Here is a 23,378-nt window from a genome sequence, read left to right as displayed (position 1 = left end):
TTTTGGCTTTTATGTAAATATATACGCGGGCATTTCTCTATAAAGCAAGCGACTTAATCGCGCAGACAAAAACTTCGCTTTACATGAATGCGCGCATAAACTGCTGAAATCCTTGACTCGCTGCTTTTGTATCATAAAAGTATTTACTGGCGACATTTGCCTCGTGGCATTCACTTGTTTATGTAAATATGTCTTCAGTGTAAAATTATTTTGTGGTCAAGTCAGCTATAATGTAACACAATAATTTCTTTAAAAAATGTTGAGGTTAAATGCGATACAGCAAGGCGTGTAGAGAAAGTGCGACTTTAAGTGCAATTTTTTGCACGATTTTGCGTGGCGATTTTTACAATGGATAAAAATATCGAAGAGACTTTCTTCCAAATTTTGTGTTTCTAACCCAATTTCGTGAGTGGAATTGTTGCGAATGTTTCAGTTTTATCAAAAACACAAGTCTATGAGTGGCCTTCAAAGACGGCCGAAAGATCTTGAAGACATGCTTCGTTCTGGATGACCACTTCGACCACTTTAACTGATGAAAATATTAAAACAATGAAGAATTTGGTGCTTGAAATTTGTCAGGCAAGAGTTAAAGAGATGACTAGAGCTCTCACGCGAGTCCGTTTGAATGATTTTAGTGGATATTTTGGGTATATAGTATTATTTGGGTACTAATTTTTTTCAAAAAGGGTATCGTAAGTCTCTTGAGACATGCTTGATCGTGCGAATTCCGATGCCACAATCTTGGAGAGCATCATAACTGCCGATAAGACATTGGTTTTTGAGTTTGACATGCAAACAAGTCAACAAACATCGGAATGGAGCTAAAAAACGAGACGAAACTAAAAACCTCGCCAAAGTCACTCAAAAATAAAGGTGATGCTCATTTTTTTCGATATTCGTGGTTTAGTGCACACATTTGTTCCGGAGAGACAGACGGTCAAGGAGTAGAGAGTTCTATTTGGCCGTATTGAGGCATTTCCGTGAGAAGATCCGTTGAAAACGGCTGGCATTATGGAAGAACAATTCATGGATCTTAACTACACGGTGATAATGAAAGCATCGAGCTACGATTTTGTTCAAATTTATAGCCAAAAATACAATGAATAACATCGATCAGCCATCGTATTCACCAGATTTGGATCCGGGTGATTTTTTCTTGTTCCCCAAACTGAAATTGCCGATCCGTTTAACCCGTTGTTAGTCGATCGGAGAAATAGAATTAAATTTGCAAAAGGAGCTGAAGACTACACCAAAATGTGATTATAAAAATGGTTTCAAGTACTGGAACTATCGTTTGCAAACAATCTGGTAGAGATTACTTTCAAGGCGTTCTTTTATTCAACACAGTTCCCTTCAAGGCTGATACACTGATTATTTTCACTAAATTCAGATGAAAGAACAAAAACACTTATCGTTTCAATTTTCAGTTGAATACATAACTGAAAACATCTCGAAATTGATTACCAATCTTGTAAGATACGAAAAACGTAAAAAATCGGTACTCAACCAGCTAAAACTACTCCTTTTAACTCATATTTGTGATAGCAGGAGGCAATTCTATAATACAACGTCTCTTCCCAGGAATAACGTAGATTATATTCATTTATTTATATAGCAGAAAATAAAAGTATATATTTTTTTTGATTTCGATAACCTCTCTGTTATAGTTTGCGGCAATACGTGAAATTTTTCGAGATCTATGTAAAAAATATTTGAAAACTTTGATTACACATGATAGGTGATTATTTCATAGTATAACACAGTTTCCCCACTCTCCTTTAAAGTGAAAATCGAACATTCATAGAATCTTTAAACCATTAGAAAAATATAAACATAACACTATATTTGATGTTTACGTTTCACAAATCTTTATATTTACGCCATGTTTCAAAACCGGTATTTTAATATATTTTTGTGATCCATTTTATTTCTGCATAAAACAAGATTTGATTAATATAACAAATCATTGAGTATGTATGTATGCCTCTTGGATTGCTGCAAGCAGGTATAGAAATATATAGAAATATAATATTACTGCACACATACATACATTCACGTACATACGAGTATATGCGTTTGTATGAGTCTGCTGTAGAAATGCATCACTATTAGGTTAACTTTTTTTAAGTCAGCTACCCTCGGTTTGACCCAAATAATATGCAGCTCGTGGTTTTCAACGAACTCTACTTTTCTGTTTCATCCTTTGCTTTATGGAGTGGGCCCCATCCATGCAAATAGGAAACAAAGCCAATACCAAGCTATGCCGCTCAATACGCGTTTTTGTGCGCTATGCGGGGTGGGGTGGTGCTTGTGGCGGTAGGTGGTGCGCCGCGTATGGGCGCATGCATTTTATGAATACCTTCCATTTCAACACGTTTTCGTGCTACTGGCAAACTAACTGAATTCTCGTTAAAAAAAAGCAAACCGACAACTGCTAATCTAATAATGTAAGCCAGTATAAATATTTCACACAACGAATAAATAGATTGTTTTCACAATAGAAAAACTTAGAAATTGAAAAATCACTGAATTTGCACTTGAAAAATGAAATACGGTACATCACAATTCGTTATAATTGAACAAAAGTGTAACGCCTGCATATATTTTTACTAGTTTTGAGCAAATATATGGAAACGAGTTAGTTCGACTAAAATCAGTTAACCGAAACATAGACGTGGGCGAAAACTAAATGAATTTCAGCCTCTAAATTGTTTCTTTTTTTATTTTTACGAATAAATTAAAATATATACTTTTTGTCGAATTGAACTGCTCTTGCTATTTAAAATAAACCCTAGAAATATTCTTCCATATTTGTTAGGCCAGTATTCACAAGTCACAAAGCATTTCAAAAAACTGAGATGAAACTTAAACAGAGATAGCCTATTACATAGTCGCACCATTAAGGGGCTATACCGGCGTGACGCATGAAAAATTAGCTGAATTTCATGAATTTTTTTAAGAGAAAGTACGCGATTGAATATTTCGAACTTCTTTGAACGTAATAAGGTATATTTTCAACTATATTAAAAAATTTTTTTTTTACAAAAATGTTGAAAAATAAAGGAGTTATGGGCTAATTTCGGAGGTGCCAAAACAAAGTGCCCCAACTGCTGGCATGATTCCGGCCGAATGAGTAGCTAAAACAAAAAAAATTTACGTGTTTATTAAACTTAAAGATATTTCCAATGCAATGATCTACTATCTTTAAAAAATATCAAAAATTAACAAAATGGCATAATTTTGAAAAAAAAAATAATGAGTTAAAATGGTTGTTTTTTTAATGCCAAATTGACAATTTTCAAATAATCAAAAAGATCGTAGGTTATTGTATAGTAAATATATTCAAAAATACTCCATTTTAGTTTGTAGTCGATCGGTCAACTTCAGTTATGACGCCAGCAATTTTGAAAAATGTCGTTTCTCTTACATATACATATATATTTGCACTTCCGAGCGGTCGCTCTTTAGAACGCTGCCATCCAAAAACTATTCAAGATACGACCTTCCCGATTTCACAGGATATTTGTGGAGATATAAGCTATCGAAAAAGCAAATAAAAAGTGTCACACTGGTATAGCCCCTTAGGGTCGTTTTCTCCATGTCTGGTTAGTAAACACCCGAATACGAATATCAATTGAACCCAAAACATTAAATATTACATGATAACGGTAACTGATTTTTAAATATGTTCGTCTTTTTCTGAGTACTTGGAACAAACATGTTGGTTAATCATACTACGACGAATGCTGAAAATGTATTTTCCAAACAATTTTTCATCCGAGTTAAGGATAAACAAAAGCTCGAACTTATTGGATAATTTTCTAAAGACAGTTTGGAAATCTAAGATATTGAGACTATACTAGCACCTAACACATTTGTGGAAAGGTTAAAATGAAATTATATGTATGTATGTAGGTTAAGTTTACCGGCGCACCTGTAAACATCAAATATTTGATACCAAACACAATTTTGTTAGCAATTTACAGTAAATATTTACCTTTGGGATAACAAATCATACATTTTTATGTTTAGCTGCAGCAATGCTTGTTGTGTTTGGTTTTCGCTGCTCGACTGCGGTTTTGAAGTTGTTGCAACTGTGACAAAAAGTGTAATTTTTGTTTGTATATTTGCGCAATAAAAATTGTTTTAAATTTCGAAATTTTCACTACACACAATTTTCTCTTGTTTCGTAATTTATGTTTTGGATTTGACTTTACTTTGCACACTACCACATATAATTTGAAATTGTTTGCACTTGCAACATCATGCCCATGCACTGGCAGCGGGCGCAATGGTGCAGCATTCGTAATGAAATTTCAAACTTGAAATACTGAATACACTCGTACACTTTATGATTTGTAGTGTAACTACTACTGCTAACGGGTAAGTTTGTTGCTTTTGATTTTTTGCGTTTAATTCGATTTGCCGACAACGTTACTTGAGCACTGAGGCAACCGGCCACTGTGCATTAGGAGGAAAACGCTGCAGTTCGTATAGTTCATTTCAGTTCAGTCCAGCTAGCGTTGAGTTGAAAATTTGCCGAACTCAATTCCCGGTTGCATTTATGAATTATTGCAATTTCACACATACACGACCTGCTGCGCTGCTGCATAAACACAAAGCGTAGTAATAAGTTAGAAATGTTAGCATTTGAACACCCGAAACTACAGCAGCACGAAAATTCTGTTGAAATGCTGTCGAAATCACGGCAAACGCTTCAGGTCACTGTTTTTGTGTTTTTGTGTTTTTGGTAAACACCCTCAACAATGAAACAAACATTTGAAGTTCGCAAATTGCGCTCGTGTTGGTTTTGGATTTGCTTGATTTATGTCCGACATTTACGAAATATTTACTGAAACTTTTGCTGACTGTTTTCACTCGAATGAACGAACTTTAATTTGGTACTTTTATTTTGTTACAACACTTTTTTGTTGAACCAGTCAATTAATTTGCATAACAAAACGTGCACAAACATGAACACACTTAACCGTATGACTTTCACGAATGTTGTTGATTAGCTAACACGAGTGTTTGTTTTAATTGAACATCATCAGCTTTTTATGACACATACTTACATACATACATTTAATTTATTTATATAAAAACTGCGTCTTATTTCAATATTTATACTTATTTACCGAACGAATATCACAACTCGAACGCCACTGCGTCATCATTATCAGCAATTGGCACACTAGTATCGACACAAAATCAGCGTAAAGCATTCGTGTACACCCGTTCTATCACTTCACAAATTGTCCTTACGTTTTGACAACATCAAAGCAACTGAAGCTGCTGCCCAGCATCGGCTCCACACAGAGTGCACACGTACGAAACGAGTAGGCGAACGAAGCGCCAGGCGATGTGCTTGCTATGCGCCTTCGTTATCAACGCCAACAAAAGCAACAACTTGGTTAGAATAGGCAAAGTCACGAAGGTAACCATTGGGGGTGTTGTTATTGTCGTTTAGCTTTCGTTTTAGTTCAGCCCATGGAGAGCGCAATCACCAAGAAAGCATGTTATCGGCAGTGAGTGCACGCGTGTACAGAGAAAAGCAGCAGTTTAGCAACGACACAGAAAACAGCTGTTATTTACATGGTTCATGTATCAGCATCGTTGCCTATCGCAGTGCTGAGTTTTGAAGAGAACATGGAAGCGCATTCTCTGTATTTTCAGCTGTTGTGCTGAGTTGCCATTTATTATATTCTCTACAAAAGACCTACTGTTGTATTGCATGCAAGCACGACGAGCATTTCATACTACAAGATAATTTGAAAATATAAAAAATAACAAAAAAAGTCTTATTACCCTTAACGGAATTAATATTTTATTTATTAATTAATATGTATGTATGTATACATATATGAGGTAATGCAGTGCTGATTAATTTTGAAATGTATTCGTTTCATTCCACCACAGTGACGCCAAGAAAAATCCCAGTATTTTTGCCCAGAAAGAAGTCTACATGCAGCACATATTCGACAGGCTACTTTAGGAAGCGAGTGACTTTTGGATAAGGTAATATTTAAAAACTATCCTTAATTATGTGGTCTAAGGGTATTAATTAAAATTTAAGAGTAACGGGTTTTCAATAAGTACAAAGATTTTTTAATTAAAAAAAAAACCGTTTGGGATATCAATAACATTTTTTGTTCCTGTGAAAGTACATTCGATGCCATTATGTATGAAACTCGAAGAACTTTTCAAAGCATAAATCGGTCGATACTACTGCAAACTCACGTTCGATATTCGTATTGTTGACATTGACCATAGATTTGGCGGAGCCCCACGGGAAATAGTCAAAACGAACAACCGAGACCAATGACTGGGCCATTTCGTGAATTAAAACGTTCGCCAATTTCGGTAAATCGGTTGTGACATTCATTGTGTGATACCGTCCCCTAGGAACCACATAGTGTCCAAGTCCATATCATCCAATTCGCACCAAATATATCCTGTTATCATTGCCCTGTAGTGATTTCCATTCACAGTAAAGTGTGGATCATCACGGAAGAAGTACGGACTAATGACGTCACCGGTTTATAAACCGTACCGAACCGTAATTTTGTTCGGGATGCAATGGTGACTGATGGAGTACGTGTGGATTACTATCTGACCAATAACACATATTTTGTTTATTAATGAAGCCATTCCCAGAAATGAGCCTGATCGCTGGAGATGATTTTTCGATGAAAATCCGAATCATTTTCAAGTTGTTGCTCAGCCCACTTCACGTCCTTTTTCATATATGCGAAGCAATTCCCAGAAATGAGCCTTATCGCTGGAGCTGATTTTTTCGGTGAAAATCCGGTGAGGACGTAACCGTCAACCTGAACCACGATACCTGAAATTGAAGCTCGTGAACTCAACGACATTTGGTTTCATTAACACGGCGCCACTTCCCACACATCGCATCATTCGATGGATTTGTTGAGGGAACACTTCGGAGAGCAACCAAGATCGTGTGATATCACACCTTTACACTTTTTCTTGTGGGAATATGTAAATTCTAAAGTCTATGCGTACAATTCCGTATCGATTCAGGTCTTGGAGTAAAACATCACGCGTGTCATGCGCCAGTTACTAGTCGAAATGCTCGAACGAGTCATCGCAAATTGGGCTCAACGGATGGACCACTTGAGTCATAGTCCCGGCCAACATTTGAGAGAGGTAATCTTTAAGAATTAATGGGAAAAATTGTTCTTTCGAATGATAATAAACATTCCCATTAGATTTGAAGTTTCTGTGCTTTTTCTTAAAAAAAAAAGGATTCGCTACCTCGAAATAGATCCCCTGGATTTATTATGGGGATTTCAATATAAGCTCCCAGCACTTTTTCAATATATTTTCAGTTTATAAATAATTACCAGGCAAATAAATATTCACTAAACTAAATGAAGCACTATCTGGAGTACTTAGTGCAACTCAAATTTATACAAAAATATACGTGTGTTAAAGAAAGGTTTTGAACTTCTGTATGCACTATTTTGAGAACTTTTTTTTACAAAACTAAAATTAACTGCGCGCTGCTTATGTAAGTACGCATGTGTGCAGAGCTCTAAGTGACGTTCTAGCTAAAAATTGCGCTTTTCACTTTCGGGACCAAAATAATCGGATTAATTGAAAAGCATTGTTTTCAATATTTTAGAGCGATTTAGATTAAGCGAACATAATACGAAAACACAACAGCGATGTTTGTAACAGTGAATGTTTTCCAAAGTCACACTACATAAATAGTAATACCAGTGAAGCACCAGTGGCAATTTAAAAATATCAAAATTGAAAAAAATGAAATGTGCATATTGCAACGGTTCATTTTGGTTTAGAGTCCTTTTTCATATATGCGAAGGAAATTAATATAAAACAATATTTGTAAATGGGAGCGACAGCAGGGTGGTGCGGCAAATAACTATTAGTGGAAAATCGCGGCAAACGCCGAAATCAAAAAACCAATCAATGGCACAACCCAAATACTCCGTCGGCGCCGAAGGAAGGGCAGGGTAACCGCAGAAACCCATTATAAAGCTACATATGTATGTACATATATTATAAAGCTACATATGTATGTATGCGTACATGAGGGATTTGATTCTATTCTGAAAATTTTTCAAATGGGGTTACGCCATTTATACGAGACCGCATTTATTTGTATGCCGTTATGTTTTTCTGTGTGGTTTCAATTTTAAGTTTGAGGGAATAGAAAAAATCAGTCAATATTGTAGTGGTGCAACGTGCTTTGGCATAAATTGTTTTTAAATGTTGACAAAGGAAACAAATTTTTTGCGAAAAAATATTGCAGTTTAGGATAATTTACACTAAGTACAGGCTCTTTATCGATATAAGCAGTAAGAATAATAAAACCCCAAACCTGTGCTGAATCCAGTACAAAATTTCGCTTGAAACCAACTCCAAACACACACACCAGTTCCACACACATCGCACGAGCGACCGGCAAAACACACGTCTATTTGGTTACCCCGGCGACAATGTAAACGCAATTCTATCAAACTCGCTGTTGCAATCTATGGTGAGAGCACCACAACACCATTGCATAGTTGAATGGTTTTTTATAAAAAGCAAACAGGAAAAAATCAAGCTTGAATCAACAGCTAAACCATAGCAATAATATCTCGATGCGCCGAAGGTGCTTGACAGCAAAAACAGTCGAGCGTAGCCGCACACGATGGGCGCAGCTCAACGCATTTTGCCATGCAGCAAGGGGTCAAAAAATATGTTGAGCCGATTTGACAGCGTCGAAATGAAAAATAAATGCTGAGGAAAGTGAGGTTAGCAAATGAATGTTATTTCATACGTTGAACAAAAACTAGCGGGAAAAATTGTTCAACTAATCGATATACAAAATGCCTGCGAGCATAGCCGCTGCGCTATCATGTCGCACAGCGTGATACCTATCTGTTTCTGCCATTGTGTTTTGAGAGTTTTACTAACGGCTTAACTACAAATTGATATTGCAATGCAAAATGAATTGGTTTTCGTGCAACGCACGCATAAAAAAATTTAGATTTAGAAAATCGTAATTAAATCCATGAACAAAGCAACCTTGAAAAATATATTTCACCTGGATGTTAACCTTTATTTCACTTTGCGGACAACTTTAATATCGTTTCAACTGTAAGGCTTGTCCACTAAGCTTTGTAGTACACATAATTACTTTCCTTTGCGGCGTACCGTTATGTAAATAAATTAATAGGCAAGCTTGAAAACAACACATCGAGAGCTTGTATTTATGGCATATGCACTTTCGGCCCTGATTCTGTGCGAAAACTGAGTATTCGTTCTCATTTTTGTAGTAATTAAAAACCTTCACTTTGTATTTTTGTACTCACTCATCATAATACTTCACGCTAGTGTATACTATGAATTATGAGTATTTATAAATGCTTGTTTGCTATGCTTGCCCTTGTTTGTAATGAACTTTAGGAGCAATGGGAGCTGAAAAATATTTTAATTTCAGTTTTTTACTTTGATTTTTCAAAAGCAGACTTGCCACTCTTATATTTGATAGATGATGCTTAAGCGTGCGTGTCTGTCTAGCTTTGCATTCATGCAGAGCGTTCCATCAATATTATTTTATTTAATTTAAATTTAATGAGTTCGTGTATCTTTTCCCAGATAAAAAGCAATAATGGTTGCATGTTTCAAACATGTGTTGTGAATATCCTTTACCATAAGATACCATATACATATGCATGTATACATATATATCGTCACCTGAGATGCAAAATAACGTATCTTCAAAAAAAAGCCTAGAAAATCGCTGTCAGATATAATAACCAATAACCATTTATAACTAAAATTGGGGTTTTGTTTCAGATATAATAGCCAATATATAACCATTTTATAACCAAAACTAAAGTTTTGTTTCAGATATAATAACCATTATATAACCATTTTATAACCAAAATTACAGTTTTGTTTCAGATATAATAACCAATATATAACCATTTTATAATCAAAACTAAAGTTTGTATTCAGTATGGGTGGTTTCCATTATAATGTTTTTCCTTCGCTGATAAACTTCTCAAAAGTGATGTTACGTTATTTTGCATTTTAAGTGACAATATACCATATATTTTACTTTTATGAAAACAATTTAACACTTAAACTTAAGTTGGCCTCAAAATAATGTAGGTCAATGTGAAATATTGTGCGTCTACAAGCAATCTTTATGATAGCACCAAACATTCCAAGGACGCATTAAAAATTTACAAGCATTAATTTGAGTTATTATTAAAAATCTTTTATATTTTCAGAAATATTTAACAGAAGTACACAAAATACGCAGTGGTTTATAGATATTTTGTTTAAACGGTATAAGATAGTATGGACTTTTTTGACGCAAGATTCGTATCAGTACAATGTAAAATATTTCTAGACCAATTTATGTATTGCATGTAAAAGTACATTTATTTTATCTCAGACATTTGGATCCACCAACAACCAATTTCGAATTCACATTCGCCTGCTAGATGTGGCCATTAAGTTACAAAATTCCTTGTCGAACTGCTCGGACATTGCAAATACATGCATTAATGTACAACATATTACCAACACCAATGCATGTTTGTGCTGTGTATGTATGTATGTATGTGCCTGTGCTGAAATTAAAATTTTCAAATATGCACAAATTCCTCAACTTTACTGCTGCTTTTATTTTATATTATTTAGCTATGCTTTTGATTTACTTTCAGCTTCGCTTTAGGATAAATGTGCAACGTATGTACATAATATGTATATGTAGATATGTATGTGCCGAAAACAAATTTGTTAAATTCCGAGCAACAAAAAGTGAACTAAAAAGTAACAAATTAATCTTAAAATAAAAACTAACAAAATAGTTAGTAAAAAGTAAAAGTAAAGTTCTGTGTGTTCCTGAAAGGCAGTATGAGCACATAAAAAATAAAAACAAAAACAATAACAAAAGAAGTTCCGTAGTAAACACTGTTGTGGCAGTGCCCAACGAAGCTCCTCCACTTGTGTGTAGCAGTTCATCAGCGGGAGCATATAAAATGATGTTCATATATGTACATAAGAAATATTTAAAATTTGCTAAGTGTTAACGAGTTTCTGCTTCCTAGAAAAGTCTAGGAAATTTAATAGTCGATTATTCATTAAAAAAGAATTTTAGATTCCCTTGATTCCGTAGGCGGCCTCCAGAAAAATCTCCGAAAAAAGTTGTATGACGGTGGGCAAGTTTTTTTTTACCAAAATTATTAAAGAACTTGATACTCTGCCAATTAAATCTATAGCTGTGAAGTATGATCACGAGCTTGAAGGTGTACATACTGCATCTACAGTCGATTTCGTTTAAATTCCGACGTTCAATAATCGTAAAATTTGTGGTGTAACGTTCGACAGCATATGCTCCTTTACTTCTAATACGACCATGATCACTGCTAAATTACAGAGCCACATCAAAATCGTAATGTCGTGGAGAAAAAACCAAGAAACATTGCTAGCAACATACAAGGCAATCGGCCGACCAGTCTTAAACTGCGCCATATCAATATGAGTGCCTTGGTGTAAAGAAACGTAAACGAAGAAGCTGTAGACGTGTCAGAACACTGCGCTCTGAACTATCGCAGGATGCCACTTGATGTCTCCGGTCGAACACTTACATAGCGAGGCCGTGTTATTCCGTTTAAGGAACATAGCGCACTCCTCTCCAAGCAGTTTATGCTGTTATGTTTTCGCATAAACTATACTTTCAGTCGTCTACTTGAATCGAAGCCACCTCCTGCGAACATCAAGAGATCCTTCTTTGACTAAATAAATGGCATCGCATCTTTCACAGACCTTTATTAATACTTTCGACGACTTCCTCTCATTGAATGGCGAGCTTGGAATCAAAAAACCCACCCATTGCAAACAAAGAGCTCGAGTTGCCAAGAGACTCTAGAGTGACCACTGCACGAGTTCGTTCTGTATATTGTAGCAGGTTAAACTACAATCTTACCTTACCCACTTATGCAGGATCGATCTTGACATGCCAACTGTACTCGTATGTCCAGCAAGCAATGAGTTTCCGCATAATGCTAACCATCTCTTTGCATGCTCATGAAACCTACGCATCTAACATCGTATTCCCTTTGGTTCGACCACGTCGAAACAGCTCGTGCAGAGTATAAAAATATATATATTTTTTAATATATCCACCTGTGTATAACTTCCTAATACATGTTGAAAGCCTTGCTGTAAACTTACTTCAGAGCTTACTTACTACAATGCCTTACTAAGTAAGATCGCAAGGGACCTTCAAGTGTAGCTAATTTTAGTTCCTCAATAACGACAGTGCGGAGTAAGTTTTTTGTGAGCTTTTTGTGCTTGCAAAACTTCTTTTATAATTTATTCGCTGTTTGATGCATTTATTATTGTTGTTGTTTTATGTAACTACTAGAAAATGCAATTGCATAGCAAACTAAATCAAAGCACGAAAATATTTTAAGCAACTACAACAAGAGTAAATGCTCAACATTCCGCCGGCGTGCAAGGCAACTGCACACCAACACATACCGAGTGAATTTAACGCGCACACACACACACTAACACATAGACTTAGAGGCGCACAAACACGCACTACATCAAACACTTTGGCATTTGTTTTCATGAGATTTTATGCTCTGTACGTGCGAAATTCTGCAAATGAATGAGCGTAGCGCACAAAATCTCAGCTACAACAATAAAAACACACAAATTCGCAAAGAAATGCAGTACATTTACATGCACACACAGACACACACGCACGCGCACGCCATGCACTTAACCCTCCACGCTTGGCTTGCTATGCAAAACTTGCCTCCAAACAAATATAGCATTATTTGGTTAGAAATATTTTGCATTAAGTGCTTATAAAATGTGTTAAGTTAGTTCAACTCCATGCAAGCGGAATATTTAAGTGATGTAATCGTGCGTGCGAGCGTGCAGCCAAAACAAATACACAGTCAAATCCAATATGAAATGACGCAAGCAAGCTCCTCGCCTCGGTTGTGCGAGGAATTACTTGTTTACATGTGCGAAATGACATGCGTTCTGGAGTTTAGTGGATTCTCTGGATTTGGTTAAACGTTCGAAAATTTAAGTGTATCAATTTTTTATTTATTCACATTTTTGACAATTTCGAACACTAAACGTATTTGCGGTTAGTTGATTTTGACAATGGCATATTTTGAATTGTGCTCGTATTTATCTGCAAAAACTTGCTTGAACGTCCTGCGGTTTTAGTTATTTTAATAACGACTACTAAATTAATTATTTTTAATTAAATATATGCAAATTTAATTTTGATAATCACTTGACCACATTTCAAAAGAGCTTAATAGTGAAGTACTGAAATTTTAATTTATTGCAAAATAATAAAGTGAAAATAAAAAGTATGTTATGTAAATGCAGTGATGACAGTCAAGTGATGAGGTTATATCATCTTAGCCAAAATTAGCAATTAGTACCTCTTTTTCCTCTCAATATTGGGTAGTCGAAAAAGTCTTTTCGTATTTCTGATTAAACTTCAACTTACTTTTTTATGTTTATAATGGACTTTAATGAACCAAATACGCACGATTTTGGGCGTATATTTTTTGCCATTTTTCCAGTAGAGAGGTTATTCCATAAGTGTACAACTTTTCTGGTTTCTTGGGCGAAAAACTGCGACAAGTAATATTTACAGGCTTAACTTGAAGCCAACTTTACGTCTTTCTGGATTGATGGAAACAAATGGTAGTCCGATGATGCAAGGTCAGGGGTATATGGTGGATGTATCAGAACATCCCAGCCAAGCTCTCCCAATTTTTGCCGAGTCATCAAAGTTGTGTATGGCATAGCGTTGCCTTGATGGAAAACGAGGCCCTTTCTGTTGATCAGTTCTGGCCGTTTTTTTTCAATTGCTTGCTTCAATGTCATCAGTTGTTGACAGTAAAATGTAAAATAAATCGTTCGACTAGGCATAGTAGTGGATGATTCCTTTTATATTCCACCAAACATTCAGCATAAACCTTACAGGCATCAATCCTGAGTTTGCGACTATTTGTTTAGCTTCACCACGCTTGGACCATGATCTTTTTCGCGCATTATTGTCGTATTTTATCCACTTTTCGTCTCCTGTTACTATTCGCTTCAGAAGTGGTTTGATTTCATTACTTTTCAGCTGAGAATCGCAGATGTTAATTGGGTTGATTAAATTTTTCACAGATAATTCATGTAGTGCCCAAATATCGAGCTTCTTTAGCCAGCCAGTTTAAATGGTTCAAAACAGTTTGATGATGAATTTTAAGTTTCTTAGCCATGTCATGGTTTGTATGTCATTCTTTCCTTTCTATACAAAAATTTCAAAATGTAGACAATTTCTTCATTACGGTCACTCATTTTAGAACAGCTGTAAATTTTTTCAACTTCCCCGAATTTAACTTTTTTTGGTTGACTGAAGCTTAAAATCCAACACTATGTGATTGGTAGCACTGGAAATATACGACTGCAACGACATCTATTGAGAAAATACGAAAATACTTTTTGGACTACCAAATAATTGTCTCAATTTTCGATTACATGGTTGAAGAGGCTAAAAACATGTATTGTCTTATTTAGTTCTATAACCTCTTTAGAATAGTGTCCTAGATGCCCAAGTAAATCATAGTTATAGTATTAGAGATATAACCTTGAAAATTTCTACGCTCGAGATCAGTTATATAGTGACCTAAACTATAAACATTTAAAACTATTAAAAACAAAAAAGCAAGGAAATTAAAAAAAAAATTCACAAAATTTTGCAAAAATTCCAGTTTACCCTTTGTTTTCATTTGCTCAAAACTCAAATTAACGTTCTTAACTAAAATACGATTTTCTTTTGTTTTACTTTTACTATTTGTGTAAGAAGTTCTGCTGCCAACGCTGAGGCTCTTTTTTTCCGGAGGAATGCCGGAAATGCCGAGTTTTGAATATTTTTAATTAAAAAGATCACAAAATATTTGAAAAGTATCTATCTTTGGAATAATAAGAAATATTGGAAATGTGTAATTTTTGCTCGACGAATCCCGAGTAACCCCTTAAAGTGAACACTGTTTTTTTTTATATCAAATATCAAAATATTGCTTTTCATTTATCATAAGCAATTCCAATGCTGTCTTTTTTGTTACCCAATGGCTTACAAAATCGTTCGTTTTTTTATTAGTATACGAATTGGTAATTATTATGATTTCGTGAATTTTAATATTTTATGTGCCGTATTCAAAATAGTGATTATGCAATCTAAATTATTAAATAGCTACTTTTTGCACATCACTGCATTCCATAGACAAAGCATGAGAAGATAATATTCACAAAGTAATTAAATTTTCAAATAATTTTCGACAAAAAAATGACAAAATTGTTAGCCATGATTATTAGAATGCATTAGGGTGAGGCAAAAACTTATACTACGAGTTTAAGTATTAAGATATGTGGCACTACTATTTTTGCATAAAAGAAAAATAAAACAAAAGGAAAAATATTCGAACTTCCCCTGAGGTATTTTTTTTTAGAAAATTGTATACCATAAAAATCTGCTATTAAAAACTTTTATTCAAACTGCTCCAGAGTTAACTATTTTTAATGAAAGTGTTGATCAAATGCGAAGTTTTTCATATTGCATACAAAAAATATGCGAATTTTTTAATTGGAAAAAATTTCCCTGGAGTATATTTTTTAGGATTATCTTGCCTTGCAGGGATATTTTTTTCATTGAATATAGGTTAATTTTGTATGTATCGAGGTATAAAAAGTTTTTTTGTTAGCGAGTAATTTAAATTCAAAACACTTTATAAAATTAAGCTAAAAATCTTGAATTGCGGTGATCTCCTTATTTCTGCATACACGCTCATTTTAACACATAGATTTTAAGTTTTGGCTCACCCTAAAATACATAGTTTGTGTGTTCATACATACATATATAAGTGCATATTTAGTAACGGTATACAGTTTCAAAAGAGTGTCAGATTGAGGTATGCTAGTTCAACTGTGCGTTTTCATGTGCTATTTGAATGGATGATTTCACGCTTGGCTTGTCAAAGGTCTACAAAAAATGTCAAACGGATTAATTATAAATATTATTATGTAATGCAACCAAATTAGCACTAAACCATTAAATTCATTCAAACAACGCTGTGCACGCGGCGCTGACCGCTTTAATTCAATTTAAACAAACTGTGAATTATATTCGAACTGATGGCGTTACTCAATTGGTGTATGACATTATATAATTTTTCAAAAATTAATTATTAGGAAAAATAAAGTACTGAATCCAGAAAACGAGTATACACTTTTGCGGTGCCTCAAAGAAATAAAGGGTATTATAACTAAAGTTGGCGTGAGGGATCATTTAAATTCTGGAGTTAAGCACTTTCGCTTTAAAAAAGTTGTAATAGTGCTGTAAAAAGCGAAACAATATAAAAGATACTCCGAAAATCTCGAGTGCTCGTTTCTTCACTATTAACACTCCCAATCCATTTAAATGCGCCACTCATTGGCGTGAGCACAACGTGAACACGCCAGCCAACGCGCCAGCCAGCGCCGGAGCGCCAAGAACAATGGCACGCGCTTGCTTCCAGATAGCATGAAATAATTTGCGGTCATGTTTTATTAGTCCATTGGGATGCATTAAGTTTTAATGATTTATATCGGACGCGCGGCCCGATTGGTGGTTGGGGTGTGCCGACCCTAAGTGGCTGTTGGAGTGCCGTGCCGGTCAGCGTTTAAACCGGATATGGAGCAGCCTCGTTTGCATGCGCTTGGTAATAAATGTGGTTGAAAAAACAACAGGGCGTTTTTGTACCCCTCAACTTGTGGGCGCAATTTACACTTTGGTTTTTGAGTTTTAATTTTAGGCCAAAATGCAATAAAAATATTGCGAATGAAAAATGTCTGTCATTTGAGGGTATAGAAGGCTTTTACGAATGTGAATTTCATCTGATTTTAGCGAAGCATTTTTTTTATTTCGCTTTAAGCTCAGTTGCTTCAGTTTTGTTTAAGCTAAATGTAATACTCAGTTTTAATTCGTTTGTTTATGTGTTGATAAAATAATCTAATTGACTTCAATTAGTTCCACCCAGTGCTGCTGCTCTTTGTCCATTTTGCTTCAACGCTCGCGCTCGCTCTTTTCTCCATTTCTAAATGACGTACTCACAAGTCACGCGTCCCTTTAGAGTCGCTGTCAATGCCGTTGACAACAAAATTAAATTTTGCTAATCCAATGAATTACATGAAAGTCTCGCACATTTCCGTTGCTTAGATACGCGTTGGCGCTGCCACAGTGACGGCGCTCATCCCGGTAGGCACTTGCGCGAGCGAGGCGACAAGGTTGCACTTAATTGCAGCAGACAGAGGATAGTGTTGTGCTTGTAGCTGCATTAACTTTTGTTGCATTTATTACCTTTCACTCTGTCACACAGCCATCGGGACTTCGGCACGGTGGCCCTGACAGGGATATTATTATCTTTATGAGTTATTAGGATTATTTCATTCATTAGTGACTTGCATATGAAAAAGCAAAGGCGAAAAAAGTTGAGCTGCTAAAATATGCATAGAGTACTGAAAGTAACTGCGAGGAAAAACTTGTGTACTTGCAGCTTGTTAAATCTCAACAGAAGTCTAATTTGTCTTGAAAAGTGCATAATTATGGTGCTAAACGAAAAATTTAGATTTTAGTATATTCTTTGGCTTATAATGACGTTGAAAATAGCAAAAAGAAAAAGTAAAAAAATAGAAGAAGTCGAAGATAAAATAACAAGAATGAAAGGAAAAATACCTTTATTTACGGGCGAAATGAAGTCGGGATAAGGAAGTAACTAATCCCTCACTGGTTTGGTTCAAAAACGGCCCAGCCCTATCGCAGAGTCGTCAGAGAACACTCGGAATACATCAAGCACCAAACCTTGAATGGATGTCTACAAAAAGCATATCCGACATTAGCAGCTTCATCGTAACCACAAAATGGTAATATTGCGGCTTCTTGAGATAGCGAAGTTCATACTAATCAAGAATCCATCAATGTTTTATTTTTCAGAGGACTACAAAGGTAAAAAATTTTGGCTACTAGAGTGCGGTTTTTCACGTTACTTCAAAGGCGTATAATCCAATGAAACACATTTTTTTTATTATTTATTTTTTTTTTTCAAATATAAATAATAATAATTGTAATTTTCAATTATAAAAATTGAATTGCTTGCTCTTTTTTTAGCAATAGTCAAAACCTGCTAGAAATTCGGGCCTCTAGACTAGAATTTGTTAGAAAATATGGAACCTTTCCTCTTAGCTTTTTTTCGTCATATTAGAGGATAGAGATCCGTCAAGTGGTCCCTTTAAGTTGTCACTGTCACAACTCTATATTTCAGAACAGATTTAATATTTCTATTAAATATCCATGTTCACTGAGGATTATATAACCAATTATGAAGCCAAAGGTCTCGATCAACTAACGAAAACTTTTATTTTTGAATTACAGTACACAAGCGCTTAGTGCGTTTTAGCAAATTTTGACCATAGAATTTTCAGCTTGAAATTATATGCATATTTTCTCACATATAAGCAAAAAAAGACCTAATACGTATATAATATATAACCCCATACAAAGCATACTTTTCCTATTTCGGCAAAAAAAATAATAATAATGGGCGTGAAGATAAAAACTCTCTTGAGGGGCAAAAGATTAAAACGAAATCCGACAGGAACACAAAAAACAGAACACAGAAGCACAAAAATATAAGATTTATTAGAACAAAGGCAATACAAAATCTGAGGTACCCTTGTACACAAAGGAAAACCAACAAATGGGAACTGAAAATAACAGATACCGATAGCAGCCAAGTGCCGTAGTGTGAAGTGTGAAGGGAGAGGGAGAGCGAGAAAGTGTATAATTGGTGTAGGTCGCATATATAACACCTTCATACAACGAACGCAAATGAAAAGGAAAAATAAATCGTTAAAACAATAGGTGAAAAGCAAATATTCCGAAAACAATCGGTGTGCCCAAGTAAAAAACACACGCGCACACGCACACACGCACACATCCACAAACAGACTTACTCGTAAAAAGCATTATTTTTGCATAGAAGCGCACAACGCATTCGAATGACCAAAAAAAGACCAACAAAGGAGTCAAATACAAGGTGACTACGATAAGACCAAACATTTTGCGTTCTCCCATTTCCGCACACCACCAACTAGTACTTACGCTCACGGCAAAAGCTATGGCATGTACGCTTTTTGTTATTCTTGCTGTTGTTTTTCTTTTGGTGGCTGCTTTTGTTTCCACAGTGCTCACCTTGCATATGCCACTTCACAACGGTATCTGGTTCGTTCTAAAGTACTGACCATTGGTCACACTGCCTGCTGTTGTGCTAGCTCTGTCCGAACAATAACAATAATGTTGCAAAAGTAGCCAACGGAATATGCGCGTGTGTGTTGCCGGCACTCAAAAGCGTGCAAAATTTTCACGCGCTGTTATCTAAAGTAAAAGTGCTACCACTTCAGGAACAGATAGCAGGCATTAAAGGATGTTTTTCCCGCATTTCTTTTGTTCATGCCAACACACACACACATACATATGCCCTCCTTTTCACATACATTGGTTAGGTTAGGTTCGGTTACATAACATACATAGACACGCGTTTTGTTTGTAGATTACTAACACTCAGGCAACGAACAGTGCTTCTAATTTTGTGGGAACTGCAGATTTTATTAATGTGCGGAATTAATTACCGAGTTTTTGCCACCCTATTAGCGATAATACTGGAAATAATAGTTGCCACGCAATTAATAAGTGGAAAATTATGAAGGTCTTAGCTCCTCGCTCACGTAACTTCCAAAAGCTGCTTTAAGGCGAGTTGGGGTACAAAAATAGAATAATAGAATAGAGAATGCTTTCACTCATGGACATACGCTTCGATGTTGATAATCCGAAAATTTTTATATTTATATTTCTAGTATATTTCTAGTTTTTTAGCTTCTTAGCTTAGCATCCAAATCCAACCCGTCGACTTAGCTGACAAGCTAAGCCGAACACATAAGCGGTCTCATTCCGAAATCCTCTAGCAGTTCAATTGTATTCCTGATAACTTGGACTATTGCGCCGTGGAAAATAACCCTAGCGCACGTGGAATTGGAGAAGAGCCACAGTGAGCCTCTTCACGGATGGTTCGGGACTCAGCAGGAAGATTTGAGGGGGTCTTTTGTCCGGAGCTCTCAATCAACTCTTGTTTCAAACTGGCAGACCTCTGTAGTGTGTCCAAGCAAAAGTGGCGTTATCATGATAGCAACAGATGTGCTTCAATGAAGTGCGGTTTTTTTTAGGGAGGTATCCATTCCGATAGCGGAGTTACTATACAGGCCTTGACCTCAGTGGCAGTGAACTCAAAGCTAGTCAAAAAGTGTATGATCTCACTAGCTGTTGCATCAAGTTACTTCTATATTAAACTAGACTGGCTATTTAGCTTTAGCGCAATCGTCCGAAAACTGTAAAGCCGATGATATCGCTGGAAGATCACCCTTGCCAACGAACGAACACTTGTTATTCTGTCGTTGTGCTTTTTGATGCTGAATCTATGAACCACGCGCGAGCACAGTAAGTGTTGGTCAGCAAGGTCCATGGTACTACTCAGAGTGAGGTATAAGCACTTTACTGGAGTACATATATTAATGTATACCAGCTCAATAAATTTGTCGCTGGCTCCAGGCGCTTCGTGGATACACGACGGTTTTTCTGAACCATACTTAGGAGTTGGTGGTTTCCCGAAAATCAGCAAATATCAGCATATTTACCTAACCTGACGTAACCTAAAACTTGATACATTCTTCAGGAGACGGTCTGGGTTTATAAAGAATTAAAAAATATTTAATTTTGTGTAAAATTTCTGAGAAGTCAAATACTATTACTACTGTAATCGATGCTATCATCTCCCGACAACCGAAGTTGAGCACTTCAAAACGATATGCTAATCAGTGTTTTGCATTAAAAGTTGGGGGAACATTTCGGTATTTGAAAAGGCAAGTTGATTGCTGAACTCGTTCGCAATGGAGCATAAGAGTGATAATATTGATGAAAGATTGACAATCCTTCGCAGTGAAGTGAGCTGATTTTCTGTATATATGCATACCGAGGCATAATACTCAACCAAAGGAAACATTTGTGAAAGCAGTTAGAAGGATGTCAGTGGCGATGGCTACAGTTTTATTAAAATTCCCTTTAGGCTTTACAGCATCAAACATGGGCAGGGTCCATGCAAACGCATTCGAAAACAATGTGAGATTAATACATTAAGATAACAACAAAGCAAGGTATCCCATCATTACTATTCAATAACATGGATTTGCAATCAACAAAGTAACCAGAGTTGAAAGTGGCAGCCGAGTCGACACAGGGCAGCGATTGGGTAAATGTTGCACCAACAGACACTGGCACGCGTGTTGAACTCAGATTTTCAAAATAGCTTACACACAACAGTTGTAGCTATGTGTATGAGTATACCATATGTGCACAAACATGTGTATAAACAAAAGGATGTGCGAACCGATTTCGCCTTTAAGTCTCAGTGCATGCTTTTGCCTTCAATTCCAATTAAGTTGCAGTTGCAATGGCGAAAAGGAACAGATGTGAGGAGACTGCGTTACTAATCGTTTGGGAAAATCGAAATCAGAAATTGCTAACGCTAACAAAGGCTGTAAAACACAACAAAAAAAGGAAATACAAAGGTTGATGATCAATCAAAATGGTCGAAGTTCTCGTTTCATTGAAGAGTGCATGGCAATGTAAAATGGAAAGGAAGCGAGGACCTGTGGTGCCTTCAAGTAGTTTTAGTGTCCAATAAGTAGAGTTTGTGTTAAGCGCAAGTCATAAAAGAGCCACAGAAACAAACTGACTGAAAAATTATTAATAAGAATCAACGCGAAACTCTCTGATAAAAATAATAGCATAATTGCGTATTATTGCCATTACTTTCGCAGCTGTTTGGTTTTCGGCGCGAAAGTTAGCTGGGTGATTTTTAACAAGGAAAAAAGGAGTCGTTGAAAATATTGCAGACGTGTTTTGAGAAGTCTACTTTATTACGAGCACGAGTTGGAGTGGCACAAATCATTCAGTGAAGGCCGTAAAGTTATGGACAACTTGCCTCACGCAAGTCGTTTATCCAGCTCTGTTAATGACGATAACATCGAAGAATTTAAAGAAGCAATGCTGTACGTGTTGGCATCAAGGAGATAGTAGAGGATCTCAACATCCCTTATGGATAAAATCAACACACTTTGGTTAATGTTTTGGGTATACGGCTTGCAAATGTTAGACTGGTACCAAAAGACTTGAATGCGTTGACAAATTCTGGCCTGGCAGTGGCAGACTTTTTGGCCAAATACGAAATAAGAGTAACTGTTTAGACATCATATACGCCATTTTGGCTTTTTGTGACTTTTCCCTGTGTCCAAAACTGAAAAATTAGCTACAGAGTACGCGTCATGAGTCCATTGAACCGATGCAGTTTAAATGGATCAGTCAAGTCATATTTGAACTTGAGGTACTTCGGTTGTGGATTTTATTAATCAGAAGTAGTCCCTTGAACCACATGTAGACGCACATGGTTTATGTAAGAATTTTTTTATAAATTTGCCGAAATTTGTTCTATGTATGTCATAGTGTAACAGATCAGGGCTGAAATTTCAACAGAAAGTGCTTTAGAAAAACTAAATACACATAAAATTGTCCAAAACAGAAGCTAGCTAAGTAAATAGTGTCCTCTAACATGCAAATAAACGACAAACAAATTGCTATAAATCCAAAGGGCTAACAGAATTTAGCATAGAAACATATTTACATAAATATATTAATACAAAAGTGCATGGAAGCACTGCTTGCATTTAGAGTGTAGCAGCATTTTAATATTTTTGATGAGGACTAGTATTAGAGTGATAAAAAATGCAACAACTTTGCACACCGACGTACCTCATTCGTCATGCGTCGTCGTGTTTGCAAACGCTTCTAACTTTTGTGCTGAGCGAGCATATGTTGCAACATACACATATGTAGAGGGAATGTGCTGAAATTCACCTATGTCTGTAGATACCGATGTATGCGTAGGTAACGCATATGCAACGTAGCCTACAGTTGGCATCACTAATACCGCTATTTACTAACTATGCTAATACGAAAACAGCAAACTAGGAATAATTCAAACAACAACCTCAACAGTGAAATAAGTGAATAACAACCAAATTGTGTGTGGCAGAAGTCTGCCTAATGCGTGGCAAAGGCAGCAAGCTGTAAGTTAAGGTATACAAAATCAACGCTTTAGCCAACTATCAAAGCCATTACTTAAATTGCAAATTTTAATTAAAAAGTTTGATCGTGA

At 35.9% G+C, this 23,378-nt stretch overlaps 1 protein-coding gene across 4 annotated transcripts in view; it reads right to left on the bottom strand.

The window, feature by feature from the left end:
- LOC105232258 (uncharacterized) overlaps positions 1-23,378 on the bottom strand; it is a 233,503-nt gene that overhangs the window by 106,150 nt on the left and 103,975 nt on the right. Inside the window, exons 1-2 of one of the 4 annotated variants that reach the window (XM_049446307.1) lie at positions 5,139-5,315; positions 3,998-4,225 (exon numbers count right to left, since the gene is read on the bottom strand). The exons of 2 other annotated variants lie outside the window; for them this stretch is intronic. The gene's annotated coding sequence lies outside the window, so the exon portion shown is untranslated. Of the gene's footprint in view, positions 1-3,997; positions 5,316-23,378 lie in introns of those variants that run through there. One more of the 4 variants, XM_011213894.4, reaches the window with a different exon arrangement.

This window comes from Bactrocera dorsalis, chromosome 1 (assembly GCF_023373825.1).
Source record: "Bactrocera dorsalis isolate Fly_Bdor chromosome 1, ASM2337382v1, whole genome shotgun sequence".
In the NCBI taxonomy this organism is placed as follows: domain Eukaryota; kingdom Metazoa; phylum Arthropoda; class Insecta; order Diptera; family Tephritidae; genus Bactrocera; species Bactrocera dorsalis.
Note: the sequence above shows the minus strand (reverse complement) of the source record. Positions and strands in the feature narration are given on the sequence as shown.